This window comes from Pteropus vampyrus, unplaced genomic scaffold (assembly GCF_000151845.1).
Source record: "Pteropus vampyrus isolate Shadow unplaced genomic scaffold, Pvam_2.0 Scaffold484, whole genome shotgun sequence".
Taxonomy (NCBI): Eukaryota; Metazoa; Chordata; class Mammalia; order Chiroptera; family Pteropodidae; genus Pteropus; species Pteropus vampyrus.
This window is the reverse complement of record NW_011889265.1, coordinates 75671-92625: the sequence shown is the minus strand read 5'-3', so window position 1 is coordinate 92625 and position 16955 is coordinate 75671. Positions and strand designations below refer to the sequence as shown.

General features: G+C 54.0%; 1 long non-coding RNA gene and 1 other non-coding gene across 2 annotated transcripts; one reads left to right on the top strand and one right to left on the bottom strand.

The window, feature by feature from the left end:
* Positions 1-2296: 2296 nt before the first annotated feature.
* LOC111732723 lies at positions 2297-2415 on the bottom strand. Its single transcript, XR_002777671.1, has one exon. It is a non-coding gene; the product is annotated as a 5S ribosomal RNA (ribosomal RNA).
* Positions 2416-10417: 8002 nt separating this feature from the next.
* LOC105307216 lies at positions 10418-16638 on the top strand. Its single transcript, XR_897194.2, has 4 exons — positions 10418-10565; positions 11284-11622; positions 13474-13619; positions 14835-16638. It is a non-coding gene; the product is annotated as an uncharacterized LOC105307216 (long non-coding RNA).
* Positions 16639-16955: the final 317 nt, after the last annotated feature.

The following is a 16955-nucleotide window of genomic DNA, read 5'->3' as shown; positions in this document are numbered from 1 at the left end:
TCGCCCTGAAAATCCACACCCCTGGAGTGGGGCGGGAAGCAGAGGTGACAGTGGCAGAAGGCTGGTGCCCAGAAAAGGAGTCCCATAGGGTTTGTAGCACTTTAGCTTGCAAAGACCTGAGTGACACAAGCTTTGACACACACACCCCCGCCCCGCCCCGCCCCGTCCTATGAGCCAAACCTGGATGCTGGAGGGCCCCCTGTGAAGGCCAGTGAGGGTGACCCCCGGTGGGAGCCAACTTCCAATCTCATACTGGGAGTCACTAGGGAACGAACGGGTCTGATATATGCAATTTTGTCTTTGTGGATCTGTTTGGGGGAAGGTGCCTGTCATCCACACTCAGGGGAGCCGTCCGCGAGGTTTAAGACTGGGCAGGGCTCGGGGTGGGGAGAGTCTCGCAGAGGGAGAGGAAGGAAGGGCATTTGCGAATGTCCTGCCTGGCCTGGCCCCACCGACCTGACCCTCCCGGGACCCCAACAAAGGCAAGGGGATGAGGCTGGATCGGGGGGGGGGGGGAGGGGCGAGTGGAGACAACAGGTCCGCGGCGGGTCAGGGGTGAGCGCGCGCGCGCGGGGTGGAGGTGGGGGGTGTTGGGCGTGGCCTCGTCGCAGGGGTGGGGCCTCCGACTCGGGGGTCGGGGGACAGGCAGGGGGCGGGGATGGGCGGAGCCGCTGGCTTTGGACCTGCAGAACGAAGCTGCTGCTGACCCGTGCGATACTGGTCCTGCCCCTAAAACCGAATACTGAGCACGCTAAGGAGCCGCTCGCGGGCGGGCAGCTCTGGGCAGAGCCGGCCGCTTTCCCGGAGGCGGGTCTGGGCAGGTCCAAAAACTGCCCCGGATGCCGAGTGTGGGCGCCGCCCTTGCTGCCTAGAGAAAGCATACGCGACGCCAAAGAAAGAGCCCCCTGGGGCAGACACTCAACTGCTTTGAGTTTACAGAAGGCAATTTGAGGGTGCGATGTCTGTGGGTCCGTCTACCTGCTCGGTGCGCTCACCGGCCCAACTGCTCAGGGCTGAGGGTACGGGTGAAATCGATTGGGGTCTTTTCGTGGTCCCCCTCAACTCTGAAGGTGGAAAGTTTTCTGTTTTTGTTTGTTTTTTACTAAAAGTTGTCAATTTTCGGAGAACCAAGAAAGATCTGAGACCAAGATCTACGCATGTAGCTGCATTTAATGTATTTGATGTTTTCCTCTACGTAATCGCGTTAGAGATTTGGTACTTGGCTTGAATCGTGTGTAAATATGCAGGGGTCCCCTCACCGCCTGCGTGACCGAGGTGGGGGCAAGCGGATGGCGCCACTCCGTGCCTTGTATAGAAACTTCTCTACGTGAATTTAACTCTTCCTTCTAATGCTAGTGGATATTTCCAAATTAATCCGTCTAAGCGACAGGCATTAGCGCAGTTCCAGGCTGCACGGCCGTAGCATGCAAGCCTTGTCGCCAAGGCATTCCCAAGAACTGCTAGGTCTTGGGAAGCCAGTTTTATGGCAAAGTCTAGCACAGAGCACCGGTCCTGGGGCAGGGCACTCACTCTGTGACCTAGAGTCTCCCCAGCAGCTGCTGAGGGCTTTGCTGAGCTGGGGTTTTGTCTGGAAATTTGGTTTTCTTTTCTTTCTTTTTTTTTTTTTTTTCCCAGAGATCTCGACAGCTTGTTATGAACTTGCAGCTTCCAAATTCACTGTGATCGGGTTTGGGGGACAAGAGCTCTCTCTTCTGACCTTTTAAGTAGTAAAGGGGGCAGTCGGCTACAATATTTCATTGCTATTTGGCCCCATCACTAAAACCTACCAAACTACTCACTGCATTTGCCCACGACTTTACAAAAAGGCTTGCATACGTGTCCCCGAGTGACCCCTGGCACAGTGGAGCGGTGCAGGAAGAGACCAAGCAAGCAAGTCCCTTTTTCTGTGCTGAGTAAACAGTAAGCAGCCTAAAGTTGCTTCTGGACACATTCTGTTGAACTTTTACCCCGCAAAAATCACTGGACTCCATGCCATTAGTATGGATTCCCTAACTACCTTCCTACGTAAGAACAAAACTTTGTTATGGAGTTTTGCTAATAGTGATATTGGTTCATTCGTTGTGACAAATGCCACAATAACGTGACATGGTAGCAACAGGGGGAACTGGATGTGGGGGATGCAAGAACTCTCTGTACTCTTTTCTGAAAATCTAAAACCATGCTCAATAAAAAGTTCCTTATTTATTTTTTAGGCGAGGCAACCCTTGGTTGACTTCACAGATTGCAAGGACCTTGTTCAGCTTACAATCCCTTATTTATTTTATTTTTTTTTTTACGCCTACAGTACCTGGTCTTCCTTGGTGGTCTCCCATCCAAGTACTAACCAGGCCCGACCCTGCTCAGCTTCCGAGATCAGACGGGATCAGGTGTGTTCAGGGTAGCATGGCCGTAGACTAAAGAGTTTATTTTAAAAATATCTTACAGAACTTGGGGAATCCTAGCCATTTACAATAACACTGCCTAATGGGACAGTTGCCTTAACTACTTTTTGTAGGCATTTTCCCCCTAATAAATTTCTCCACTCTTTTCCTTGGTTCCCAAATTATCATTAGAAACACACCACCAGCCAAATGCAGCTTTTTTGAAAGTGGTGTCTTTTTTAAGGTGTTAACATAGCACTTAACAGTGACTCAAAAGCTTTCTGCCTGTAACCAATTCAGACTCGGCTCAGGTTGCACCAGAGGCTCTTGCTGGAAAAAGCCTTAGAGATCGTCAGAGCCGTTTGACAAATGAGGAGACTGAGGCACTGCCTCTCCCCACAGGAACATGGGACAGTGGCTTGCCACCCTGGATCCCATATTCTGAATTTGCCTGCTTTTGAAATCCGTGTTTTTCAAACTTGCATGTGCACAGGACTCATTAGAAGTCTGACCTCAGGTCTGGGGAGGAACCCATGAATCTATGTCTTTGGCGGGCTTCTGGGGGCGGGGGCGATGCCTTGATCTGCTCTCAAGCCCCTGTCTGTGCCAGTAAGGGACTCTGAGGGCAGTTCCAGGAGGCGGCACCTGCTCTCCACCCCCTGGCCCACCCCAGTCTTCCTTCTGATTCCAGGCTGGTTTTTGTAACCAGCTGCCTGAAGGGGGGCCAGCCAAGACCCCCCAAGCCGCACCCACAGGCCCATGGAACTGGCCGGCCTCGTTAACACATGGCTCTAAAATTTTGAGTTGAAATCACTGGTTTGCAACCTTAGCAGGATATTGGAATCCCCCGGGAACTTTAAAACCTACTGGTGCTGGTTCCGATCCCCAGAGACCCGGATGGATCAGTTTAGCTGGGGAAAGGGGAATACATGGAAACAGATAAGCACAGAACAGTAGTACTGGGCTAGAGAGCCGAGCAGACCACTTTCACGGGCCCAGGAAAAATAACCAAGCACAATGATCTGTGTGCAGATACCTGGCACATAGTAGGAGCTCATTAAAGTTTGATTCCTTCAACTGTTAGATTCTCAGAGGCTGAGAGCTCTTTATTTAGCACAGTCCATATTCATCTCTTGCAATTGCTGCAGGACCAAAACCTAGAAATGACTTGAATGTCCATCCACGTGGAATGGATACATAAATCATGATAAATGTAGATATTTATACATGTAGACATCTACACAGCAACGAAATACACAGAGTTTTGCTATACCCAACAACATGGATGAACTCGCAGCATACTATGGAATGACAGAAGGCAGACGCAAATGAATACATAAATATTTATTTATATAAAAAGTTCAAAATCAGACAAAAATGATCTATCAGGTTAGAATCACAATCGTGGTTACTCTTCGGGGGGTTGAGAAGTACCTACCTAGAAGGGGACCTTTTTTTGGGAGGGGGGGCCTCTGGATGCTGCTAATATTCTATTTCTTGATCTATTCACTGTTAAAACAGTTCGTGAAAACTTATCAAGCTGCACACTTAGGAGCTGTGCGCTTCCCCACATGGATGTGATGGATCGGATTGCATCCCCACAGTCTGTACGTTGAAGCCCTAAGCCTCTACATGATTGTATTTGGAGATGGGCCCTTCAAGGAGATAATTAAAGTTAAAGGAGGTGTGATAAGGGTGGAACCTTAATTCAGTAGGACTGGTGTCCTTATAAGAAGGGAGAGAGAGGCACCAGAGATGTGCACACACAGAGAAAAGTCCGTGTGAGGGAGGACATACGGAGAAGGTGGCCATCTGCCAGCCAGGGAGAGAGAGCTCAGGAGAAATCGAACCTGCCAACACCTTGGTCTTGGACTTCCAGCCTCTAGAACTGTGAGAAAATAAATTTCTGTTGTTTAAGCTGCCGGTCTGTGTGTTGGTTTGTTTGTTTGGCAGCCCTAGCAAACTAATACAGATGATATATTTCAATATAAAGTTAAAATTTTTTAAAGTTACCCCAGTTTTGTAGACCTGAGATTGAAAATCATTGCATTGGCCCGAACTGAGACCCTGTCTTTATTTACAGTCAGGTCCAGAGAACATTTTTTTATCAAGAAATGGGCTGAAGAGGGTCACTGCAGGGTTGTTTATGTAAATATCAAGAAATTGGAAGCAACCTGTATGTCCATTGTCAGGGGGACCGATTAAATAAACATGGCACATCTCTATTCAGTGTCTCTACTGGTAGGAAGTCGAGAACCTGGAAGCCACCCACAATCTACAGTAATTATTGCTAACAAGCCAGTATGAGCGAGGCGGGCAATCTCCAAACCAAACTGCCTGTCTTCTAATCCTCCATCTGCCACATGGTGGCCCTGGACTGCTCCTCTCTATGCCTCAGTCTCCCCATCTGTACTAATGGGGATAATGACGGTTTATCCTATATCCTGCCATACCCACGTGATAGCACTGGAAATGAGATAAGCATGTAAAGTGCCTGGTCCACAGTGTTACTTGTTATTCTTCATAAATGAGAAAAGCAAGTTGCAGAATAACGCATACAGTTGGTTGCCTTTTTATATTTATTTAAAGGCCTGCATGTATTTATGAGTGATTTTAAGAAACACACCAAGAAGCAAGAGTGGCCTCCTGAGTGTGAGACCCGCGCGGTGGCACAGCCCCCGTATTCAGAAAGGTCCCACGATCTACTTGGTTTAATGCTCTGCTGTCGCCATCTTGGAATTCTCAATGCTTTTTGAACAAGAAGCCCCGCATTTTCATCCTGCACCAGAACCCTCAGTGACACACCCCACCCTGCCGTGAAGGAACCGAACTGTTAGCAACAATTACCCGGGGAGATAGGATTGAGAAGGAGTGAAAGCAGGCAAGGATTTCTTATATCCGGTGCACAATACACGTTTCCAAGCACTTACGGTTTGTAATATGTGTGTGTGTGCGCGTGCACGCGTGTGTGTATTATATATGTATGTATGTGTCCAGAGCACAAGAGGAACTGTTCAGAGAAAATCCAGCTGCCCCGTGGGAAGCAGGTGGAAAGGGATGGCATCCCGTCTGTACCAGTTCGTTACCGACCCGCTCACCTTGGATAAATTAATTACTCTGCAGAGACTCAGTTTCTTCCTGGAAAAAAAACTGGGACTCATTTTCTATCTCTTGGGGATGCTGTGAGATCAAACCAGCCTACAGTGTGAAGGTGCTTGGTGTGAAACACCTGTAACAAACGGCTGCTTGTTACATAGTAGCTATGAAGGGGGAGGGGGTGAAGCGGGCAGCGAGCCCAGAAGCTGATGGCTCGACGTGATTTAAATCCCAGCTCAGCCACTTTCCATGTCAGATTGGACCCTTTATTATGTGCCTCAGTTCTGTGTATAGATTCCCAATCCCTTCCTTATTGTGAATTCTGAAGCCCCAGAGCTCTGAGAAGAGAAACTGTCTATTTGAGACAAACTCGCTTGGCAAAATCTCTAACCCGAACTGCGTGAAGCTACAGTCTCGATCTCCGCCCGCAACACACACACGCTTTGCGAGAAAGACACAGTTTGCTGCAGAGCTGCTCATGGGTTTGATTCTGGCCGTGATATGGAGCATGGGTCTGTTAGCTTTCTAAAATCGAAACGCCCCAAATTCTGAAACCCATTAGGCCCCAAGGGCTGGGATGAGAGATGGTGGATCTGTGGTCCCCTGCAGGGCGGGGGTGAGGTCTAGGTGTCATGCGGTATCAGGGACCCGCACGGTGCTGGGTCCATGGGGCGGACAGCTGAGCATGGGTGGTTGATGCTGTAACTTGGTGTCATCAGATGATTTGAGTTCAGATCCCATCTCCGCCTCTTTTCACCTGGGCGAACACACACAGGCCTTTGGGTCTCTGGGTCTCCTAGAGTGGGGGTGTCGATGCCCCCATTGTGGGGTTCTCATCGGGGCTGGCAACAAGAGCGTGAAGAGCCCTCTGGGGCCAGGGAGCAGCAGATGCTCTGGTTCGTTTTTTGTCTCACATCCTGGCATTGTCCCTCCCCTTTAAAGTACTTCTCCACGATTTCTAATAATGGCGCACTTTTCTGTCTTTTCTGTAACTTTTGTAAGCACCCCCACCCTGCTGTTGGGTATCGGGCTTCATGCAAATGGGCCAAGAGGACACGATGGTCGCAGTTACAGGCTCAGCGGGAGCGCGGGTGAATTGTAGGGAGTTCTGTGTGTGTAAGGGATGCTCAGAACACGTTTGTCACACATTTTAAATGTCGCCAGCCCCGTGCCTTGGGATGGAGGCCATCTCCCTGAGCCAATGGCCTAGTGTGGGAGGAAGAAGGAAGTGGAGGGAGCCACTAGTCCTGATACAGCGATCTCTCAGGGTTTGGGGGATTTGGGGTTCAGAGAAGGGGGTCTGGAGAGAGAGGAGGGGTCGTACTGAAGGAAGAAAAGACCTAGCCCCATCTGTGACTCCTCTCTGTCACAGGGCTGCTGCCCCTGTCCCTGCATTCTGGCCTGGCCATCTCAGGACCCGGGAGGTTTTCTGCCCCCGACAACGGAGCCCCTGCGGGCTGGGCCTGGAAGGCCGGGGAGCAGGTCACCTGCGAGAAGGCAAAGGTGACAGCGTGACATCTCCCACTACAACCCGCCCCGGACCTCTCTGGTCCTGCCTGTCTCTCTTCTCCGCCACCCTGGCTTCACAGGCGTGTGACCTGAGTGGCCCACGCTTGGTTTAATGCTCTGCTAGAAACACCAGTTTGAAATTCTTAATAATTTTTGAGCAGGGGCCCACATTTTCACTTTGCACGGGACCCTGCACATTATGTAGCTGATCCTGCCACCACCCCGCCCTTCCCATCCAGCCTGGTGGGCCCCCTCAGTTTCTTGATCATGTCAGGCCTAGGGGGGGTCTGGCTTCAGACTCCAGCTTGTCTAGACACGAGCACATCACCTTAGCCCCTCTCTGTTCTGTTCTTCCACCTTTCACCTGTGCCATGCAACCCGTCATAGAGGCTACGTAGAGGACCATTGTGAGAACTGAGTGAGTTAACACAAAGGATGCTTAGTACTTGGTGAGAGCTGTTTACGATCATTCCCACTCAGGACCTTTCCAGAACTTTCTATGTCTTTGCCTAGCTAACACCTGTAGGACATTGAACTCATAGAAATAGGATCTGGCAGAGACTAGAGGGCAGTCGAATTAGAGGGAAGGGGCTGGAATCAGAAGTTTCAACCGAAATGCTCCAGGCGGCAAAGTGAGAGAAACCGTCACACGGGTGGAGGAAGTGGGGGAGCCCGCCTGGCTGTGGCTGGACCCAGAGCCTCTGCCGACAGGCCCTCCCTCCACCACCTCTCTTCCCTCTCGGCCCGGAGGGAGGAAGCTTCGGCTGCCAGCTTCTCTCCTCTAGGCCCTGCCCCCAGAGATCGGGCATCTCCGGGGCGAGGGGGGGTGGTGGGCGGGCAGGGGCAGCAGGAAGACAAGGTGGGGGTACGGTGGGGGTGCAGAACCACTCAGACCAAAGCGCTGGAGAAGAGCACAGCCACGCGGATGGGTCTCCCCGCAGCTGCATGACGGCAGAACCGGGGGGCCACTGTCTCGGGCCTCCCCGCGCCTGGGAGACCTTGCCTGCCATTCTCAGCACCTCCTTCCCGCTTCTCGCTCTCGGTGACGAGCTTCCTTTCTGACTAAGGGGAAAAACACACAAAACTCAGAGTCCACACGCTCCCACGTTGCATCTCCCAGCCCATGGACAGCCGGCTCTGTCCTCTCCCCTCCGGCCTGTCACCATGGCTGAACTGTCCCGGATCCCACCCACGGCCGGCCCCTCCGCCGAGCCCTCACCCCACAGCCTCCCCTCTCAAGGACTCCATCCAGCCTCGCCTGCTTCGTCAGCTTTCAAACAGGCTATTCCCCTGCCCCCTCCCGCCATCTTAAGATATATCTTCGGGGCACGTGGTGTTCACTGCACGACCCTTTCAGCTTTTTGATGGGTTTGAAACTTTTCAAAATATCAAGTTGAAGGGCTGCTTTCTCTCCTTCTCCTCCTTCTGTCCCCTCTCCTCCCTTAAGGATTCAGTCCAAAGGCATCAGGATGGTGGGGGCGTGGGGGGGGGAGCAGGCCATACAGCACATGCCCCGGTGGCCAGATGAGGCATTGGACCCCCCAGCCAGGTGAGGAGGGAATCCACACGGGAGGACGCCTGGCGGGACATACTGGATGTGAGGCGGGAGGGCAGGAGTCCTCGCGTGGGGTCACTCGCCCAGAGGAAGGCCCGGTGGGGCTGAAGGCAGCAGCCGCTGATGCGGGGGGTGGAGCCTCAGGAAGGTGAGGCGCACACCCGGGGGTCTGGGGACGGCGGCCCCACTCCGCTTTCTTATTCTTCCTGGCACATACGCCCGTGCAAGGGGTCTGAACGGACTCGTTTCTTATTTGTTTCTGCGTCATCTGCTCCCTCACGCACTCACACTAGAATACCCTGGGGGCAGGGACGTTGGTCACTGCTGAATCCTCAGAGCTTAGGATAGCGTCTAGTGGCATTTGACAGCATGCGTTGAATGAACGAGTGAAACCTGTACCCTCTCTTCCTCCTCACCCCCACCCCTTGTCGGTCACACAGACAGCGAGGCTTGGCGACACCTGCATATGGTGGCTGAGAAGAGAGAAGTGAACAGTGAGGCAGGTGTTTGCTTTGTCCCCAGGGGGACAGCCTTCACTGAAGCAGACAGTGCAGGAGCGGGAAGGTTGGGCGGGAAGTGGATTTGGGGTCAGATTCGGTTGGAAGGGGCCGCCAAGTGCCCAGGTGGAGAGGCCGCGTGGCTGCTGCAGGGTGCGCTGGGGAGCTGGGGAGGGGAGGGACGCCTGTAACAGGGTGCAGCTGGGTGCCCGCCGGGCGCTGAGCCGACGGGAAGAGGGAAAGAGCAAAAGGCGAGAACCGGGCTGAGCCGCCGGCACCCAGCTGAGCGGGACAGCGGCTCCGGAATGACCCGCCTCTCGCGGGCAGGAATTAAGAAAGGGAACGGAAGTCTGGAGGAACATACAATATATTTCCGGCAAAATGAGCTTGCTGCCTCGGTACCTGCCTCAGACCACCAGCAGCCCAAGCGCAGCAACGCAAGGGTTCACCCTCATTTCCCCACGCCGGGAGAAGCGGAGCCGGGCGGAGCGTGAACTCCGCGTTCTGGGCGTCGTCAGTAGCGTGGCCGAATCGCCGCACGCCTTAGCCAAACGGGTGCGCGGCTGGGACAGTGGCGGCGTTTACCCCCATCACCACCAGGTGGCGCCTCGTGCTTCCCTGGAGCCCAACCGGGAGGCCTCCGAGGTTGGGGTAGGCGGAGCCTGGCAGAAGAAGGTGGGCTGGGCGGCGGGCAAGCTCCGCCCCCGCGCCCCGCCTCTTCGTCGGGGTGCAGCCTCCTCGTCCCATTCAGTCCTCCTGCAGGGCGTGGGAGCAGCACATGTGTGCGTGCACGCGCGCTCTGTGTACATCCAAAGCTGGTCGCCCAACCAGAGGAGACTGGAAAGCATGCTCCATGGCTGAGAGCACAAGCCTCCAACAGACTTAGGTTCAAACTCCTGTTCAGCCACTAAGGCTGCGTAAACGTGGGCATGCGGCTCGCCTTCCTGCCTCGGTTTTCTCACCTGTAAAATGGGAGTGTGTGACTGGCTTCACAGGGTTGCAAGGATTTAGATGATGATGATGATAAACACGTATTGAGCCCTCACCAAGAGTCAGATCTTGTTCTAAGCACGTTGCCAATACCGACTTGTTTTTATAGTCCTTTTTCATATGAGAGTGGCTGGGACCGGAGGCTGAGTGTCCTCTACAAAGGAAAGGAGGCCAGGCCCGCTCCACCATGTCCGCCTTCCTGCTGGCCCCGGGTGCTGCTCTGTCCTGACCGGCACTGCTACCCAGAGAGGGCAGAGGGGGGAGGGGATGCCTTTGATGCTGAAGGTGGGGGGGGGGGGATGGGGGGTCGGAGCGGGGAGTGGGGGGCTCTTTTGTTTCTAGTTCTGCAGCCCAGCAGCCCAGCAGGAGAGGGCAGAGCAGAGCACAGCTGTCGCTCAGAGAGCAGCAGAGCAACCACCGAGTCAGACAGTGCCTCGGACCTGTTCCCACCTGGCTTCTGCTGTGGCCGACAGTCCCCGGAGGCCTCTAAGAAAGGAGCCCTGTTGTGGCAGAGGACGGCGTGGATGTGGGCGGTAGGTGAGTGAAGGCCACAGCACGACACCGTGGTTTTAACCTCAGGGACCGTGTGGGCAGCAGTGCCTTCCACAGGGGCTGGGCAGGGTGGGTGGACCTGGGAGCTCAGCCGAGAGCTCTGTGGACTGTTGGGGGATACCCAGAGATAGCTGGAGGCAGAGGTGATGTTCAGGAAGTCGATATGGGTGGCAAAGGGGAGCTGAAACACGGGGAGACCTCGTGGGTCAAGGCCTGAGAGGAACCTGAGCAATAAGGGTAACCCCCCCAAAAAAAAGGCCTCGGATCTCCAGTAGCCTTGAGCAGGGAAGGGCTTGGGATGAGTCTCTGTGGGGACAGTCACCAGAAGCCCCGGTTTGCCTACTGTGATTGGTCCTGGGCCAAGGGAGGTCAGGGGTCCGGCGAGGGATTGAACCTGGATGGGAATGGCCCTCAGGGAGGTTATCGCTCTGGTCAGGGCACCTCGAGTCCCACTCCTTCTTGGGGTCTCATTCTCATGAGGCTTCTCAGTCACGAAGCTATGGGATTGGGGCTTCCCCGTGGTCCAGGCCTGGGACAGAAGGAAGGTTCTGAACTCACCCGAAGTTCTGAGTCCTTTGGCCTGTCGGCCAGTCGAGGTCATAAACGCCTGACTGGTGCCGGGGGCTCAGTGCCAGTGCCCGCCCTCTGCGGCTGTCAGCTGGGTGACTTCTCCCTGACACCCTGCTCCTCTTCTCTCACAAAGGGACCGGGGCCCTTGTCCCTTCCAGGAACACATTCCAGGAAACGGAACCTCTGGGGATGGGTCCTCAGCTGCAGTCTCTGCTCCTTTTTCTCACCGTCGGCTTAGATGTGCAGAGATGAAGGAGCCAGAAACTACACTCCCCCTCCTCCTCCTCCCACCCACTGTGGGCTCACAGGCCCAGAACAAAAACACACCACAAATAGAAATCAAAGTCTGAGAAAGAATCGAGGAGCCGTGACCTAGCCGTGGGAAAGGCTGTGTGGCCTCAGACGAGTCACTTGGCTTCTCTGAGCCTGTACAGTGGGGTCATTGTGCTAACCTTTGAAGCCTTGTGAGAAGGTAAGAGAAGATATAAAATGCAGGATGTAGGTGTGATGTTTGGGCTAAAAATAAAGCCCCTCGTGGCCGAAGGGTCCCAGGCTGGAGTCCCCCCTCGCCGCCCCCCACGCCCCCGCAGCTCGGGCTGGGGCTGCCCCCCCACCACTTTCCTGTAAGGCTGCGGGTGGAGGGGCTGCCACAGTCGCCACCTGGGCAGCGCTTCTGCAGGCATGCTCTCAGGCACCACTTCCTGTTTTTCTCCCCAACGAATTTTGCACCACTGTCTTTCATCACAGAGAGCTGGAGGGGGGCGGGGGGAGGTGAAGGCGAGGCCTGCCTGGGGAGGGAACCCAGGGGTCAGGGGGAATCCAGGGGGGCATCTGGAAGCTGGGGAGAGAATGGACGTGCTGCCAGGCACTGGACTCTGTGGTCTCCAGCTCAGGTCTCCAGGCGATGCTGCCAGCACAGACTGGGAGGCCAGCGGGGGAGGCTGCGAGGCTGCTGAAGGGAGGAGCAGAGAGGGGGGCCTTGCTCCCATCCTCAGTCTGGAAACATTGATTATTCCTAGGCTTGGGGTGAGGCCTAGGGATGGACTGAGCCAGGCTGAACCCGCATCTCTGGTGCCATGAGGGATGGAGGGGCCACTCTGAGAGATGGGTCCAGCCTCCCTGCCTCCCTGAGGCTGTCGGGCCTCTGAGCATCCAGCTGTGGAGCCACTGGGTGTCGGCTTCCTCCTGGAAGGAAATGGAAGAGCTGTTCCCACACTGGCTGGGCCCAGGACCCCTGTCCTGCCTCTGCGGTGGCTGCAGACCTGTGACCCCTCCCAGAGCAAAGCCTGACCGGTCCAGCCATGACTGCCCTGCTCAGCTCATTCAGTGAGTGTTTCTGCAGACTCACTCGTAACAAACGCTCTCTGGGTGCCTGACACAGAGCTCCCATCCAGGCGGCCAGCCCAGGTCTGTGCAGAGTCCCCGCTTCCAGGGTGGCCGAGCACACAGGCTGTCACAGTGGGGATGGCACAAGCTGCACTTAAGACCCCAGTCAGCAAGGGAGCCAGCAGATAATGTCTGTGCTGAGTAGTCAGGAAAATGGAGTGTTGGGGACGCAGAAGGAAGAGTTGGGAAGGGCGCTCCAGGCAGAGGGAACAGCATCAGCGAAGGCGCGGAGTCAGAGACAGCCCAGGGTGTCCTGGAACTGCGAGTCACAGCTCACGGTGCAGCATGGAGGGCGGGGCGAGGAGGTGGGGGGGCGGGGTGGACCCCTGGGAGGCTAGCTGGGCCAGCTCCCTTGCTAACCAAATGTCTACCTGTTCTCAAGGCACAGCTTCACCCCATACCCCAGTCCAGGCACGAGTGGTCTGAAGACCAGACATCAACCCGTTAGCTGAGGCAGGAAGGGGACTTAATAGCAAGGGTACAGGGTGCACCCATGCAACCCTGAGACGCAGCCCAGCTTCAGGGCGCTGGAACCAACAGCCCTGGACGCTTTCTCAGCATCACTTGCCTATCCCCATTTGCCCACCTGTGTCACACTTGCCACAGTGACATATCCTGGATCCCTTTGCCCAAAAGAACTACTTCCAGGCCCATCTTCCTGGGGAGAAGCTGACTGTCTGCCTTGCATTGGAGCCTCCCCTCCAGCCCGATCAGCTGTGGCCAGTGGGCAGGTCTGTGTGCTGAGAGCCTGTCTTCATGTTCACATGAGGGGGGCTTACCCGAAAAGGGGGCCAGGCGGACAGTGTAAGAGCCTAAAAGATAAGAGCGTCAGCCGTGGTCCATTCCGTCCGTCCCTGCCCAGCACACAGCCTTGCTCCGCTCCCTCGGTTCTTCCCAGATGGCTCTACCCCAACTACTTTTGCTTAAACCTTCACAGCATAAAGTCAGCCACGAATACCTCTTCCTTTGTCCAGTGTGGGGCAATCCACGTCATGTCAAACTGATGCATCCGGGGCTCCACCCCAGAGCTGCCATGTCCAGTTGACACCCACCCCCCTCAACTTCTGCTGCATCTCCTCTAAGGTATCTCGTTGGGGTCCCCCCCACATCGATGGATTAAGTGACCATGCTAACTTCTCCTACCGCCCTTGATCTATGGGAAGCACATGCCATGGACAAACACATTCTGGACCAGCAGAATAAATGAAACATTAGGAACAAGCTCTCATATGGGGTTTGCTTTGCTGGTTACCTCCCGTGGCTCCTGGGTTGGCGAATATGGCTGCCCCCGGCTCTGCCCACTGGGGCAGAATCCCTTGTCTAAAGTCTTTCGGGTCCGCCCTTGAGAGTTTCGTGGGAAATTTTTTCCAGGAGAGGACGCAGCTGCCCCAGGAGCCTGCGTCTCATTGGCGTCAGTGTGTGGGCCAGGTTTTTGGGTTTCCTGGAGTTCCAATCCCCATAAGATCCTAGTTGGGCTGCCTGTCGATTTTATTTTGGGTCACGTCATTTTCCAGTACCCAATTCCATGAAATTCTGTCCAGTTCAACACAGAGCCTTAGACTGGGCCGTGCCCTGGGGCCCAGGATTCTTCCTCCAACCAAAGGGTGAGAAGAGGGAATTGTCATCTGGCTTAGGGTGGAAGGAAGGCATTTTCTCCAATTTCTCTTGGAATGCTCCCCTTGCCTGCCCTGATGCCACCTGACAGTGGGAGGCTTTCGAGGGACTGGAGGTTGAGGGTTGTTCACCTCCCGAGACACCTCCCAGATATCCGCATTCCAACTGCGAGCTCGCACTTCCCTGTTCGGTGTGCCGACCTTGGTGCCCTTAACAGGGCGTGGCAGAGAACGTGCCTGCTCCACGTACAAGTGCATGATTACCTGACGCACGGTAGCCACGGGCTATAGGAAAAAATAATTACCCTTAACAGAGTGTTTGCCTTGCTTTTTCCTGATCTTGAGCAGAATTAGACTGAAGTTTGTCTAACAGCACCTTCTAAAGGTGGCTAGAAGTAACTCGCACCGCGATATCCTGGACATTTGCCACCCGGGTTCCTAAAGCTTCGGTCTTGGTTGGCACATGTTCTAAGTCCCATGAGACCATTGCATATGGTTTAACGGATCTGTTGCTACATAGCAAGAATGGCCAGTGTCCCATCAAAGAATAAGGAATGCTCGTGGTCCCTCACTCTGCCTCAAGACATCGAGTTTCAATACTTTCTTTGCAAAACTGTTTCTTTCGGCATCCCACTTCTGATACCCATTTGTGTATTAATTGGGATTTTGTATTTGTTTATTTCAGATAACATAAACCAACTCAAGAGAGCTTGTTCTGGGTTGAACATTGTCTCTCCACAATTCGTGCCCACCTAGGATCTCAGAATGTGACTTTAATTGGAACTAGGGCCTGCCTTCGCAGATCTGATTAGTTAAGATGAGGTCACACTGAATTAGGGTGAGAAGAGGGAAATTTGGATACAGACGCACAGGGGGAATGGCCTTTGAAGACGAGGAAGAGATTAGAGTGATGCATCTGAAAGCCATTGAATGCCAAGGGTTGCAGGCAGCCCCCAGAAGAGACGAGACAGGAACACAAAAGACTGTTGGCGGCCACCAGAGGATAAGATGGAGGCATGGGACAGACTCTCCCTCTTAGCCTCTGGAAGGGACCATCCCTGCCAACACCTTGATTTCGGACTCATCGCCTCTGGAACCGTGAGAATAAATTTTTGTTGTTTTCAGCTAATCTGTCAGAGCAGCCCAAGGAAACTGACACATATTTTAAGCAGAATACGGGGGAAGGCATAGGCTGTGGGGACTTTCAGAAGAACCCTAGGGCAAGGATGCAGTGGGACCTCAAAAAGATACAGGGACCAAGAGCTGAAAAGTTGCCCGGAATCTTATCTCTCATCTGTGACCCTCTCTTCCTCTCTGTGCATCGGCTTCATGGTTTTCTCTCATCCTCTCTGCACAGCAGCTCCTCTGCTTTCTTTAGTCCTTCTGATAGACATAAGAGGCCCCACAGCTCCCCAGCTGACGTATCTCAGCGCCCCAGCTCCAGGCACCTGAAGAAGAGTCACTATTCTCTTGGTTCTAAAGCCATATTCCTGGGGAAATCATTGATTGGCTCTCCTGGGGTCAGGTGATGACTCCTGGTCCAATCAGCTTGGTCAGGCTCCAAGGCAAGCCTGCAGGACCAGAGGATGCTTGCTGGTACAGCCATGGGATGCACAGGAAGCAGTCCTAGAGAAAGAACTGGGCGCACACCCCAAGGGCGCTGTTCTCGCCATCTGGACACTTCCCTGGCTTAGAGCTCCCACTGGCTGAGGTCCTGCCATCGCTGACGGACTTTCCTGATGCCACCTGTATTCCCAAAGAGGTTCTTCTCCTGGGTCCTCACCCCCGTTACTGATGGACGAGGCAGGCATGTGAGCATCTGGCTGCAAAACAATATGACTGGAGGCTGGACAGAATAGAGCAACTGGTCATCCCGGGACTGGCGTGAACAGCGGTAGGAGAAGTTAGTGCTCTCTGACTGGGGAGGGGAAATAAAGGTTTATATTTTTGCATTTTTATTACATGTTTGGCAAAATGTGAACAGAAAGGAAAAAATGGAAAGAAAAACGTTGGTAACCCTCCTCCCACGCAGCTTTCACTGTTCTAAGTCCCCGCGGACTACGTCCGAGTGCACAGAAGCAGTTCTGCCCTGAGCCTGGTCACGTGACGACGTGACCATTTCCCATGATGCAACGGGGCTCCAGGCTCTCCATTTCCACGGCTGCATACTATTCTATCACGTGGCTGTACCGAGCCTTTCTCTGAATAGTTCTGGCCCAGGGGAGAAGGATCCCCTCTGCGACGTTGAGGAGACACATTTCTCCCTCTCGGTTTTGGTTTGCAAGTCAACATACTGCTCTCGTTTGTCCAGCAGACCCCACAGCCTTCCAGCAACTCGGGGTGAAGCAAGCGACTCAGGAACTGCCACCTGTCACCTAGCTCTTTTTAGTCTCACAGCCTCTCTGAAGTTGGAGTAACAAACCCCATTTTATAGGGGAGGGAACAGACTGGAGGGTGTTGGGGGCAGAGCTGGGTCTTGGGGTCCCCAGAGGAGAAGGATCAAAATTACCTCCACCAAGTCAGACTCCAGCGTGGAGAATAAGGCCTTGCCCTCTCGCTTTCTGCACCTCCCCCTTCCCTGACTCTGCCTCCCCCCACCAAAAACAACAACATTGTATTCCAGGCTTTTAACATAATGACTCTGCTTTCTGCAAACCCTTCCTGGCTCCGTCTACCCTCCCTCCCCACCCCAACCATTCTAAGATTTTTTTTTCTTTAAATAAACTGCTAATTTTAGAATAGTTTTAGATTTACAGATAAATTGTAAAGATAGTATAGTGTGTTCTCATCCCCCCACACCTGGTTT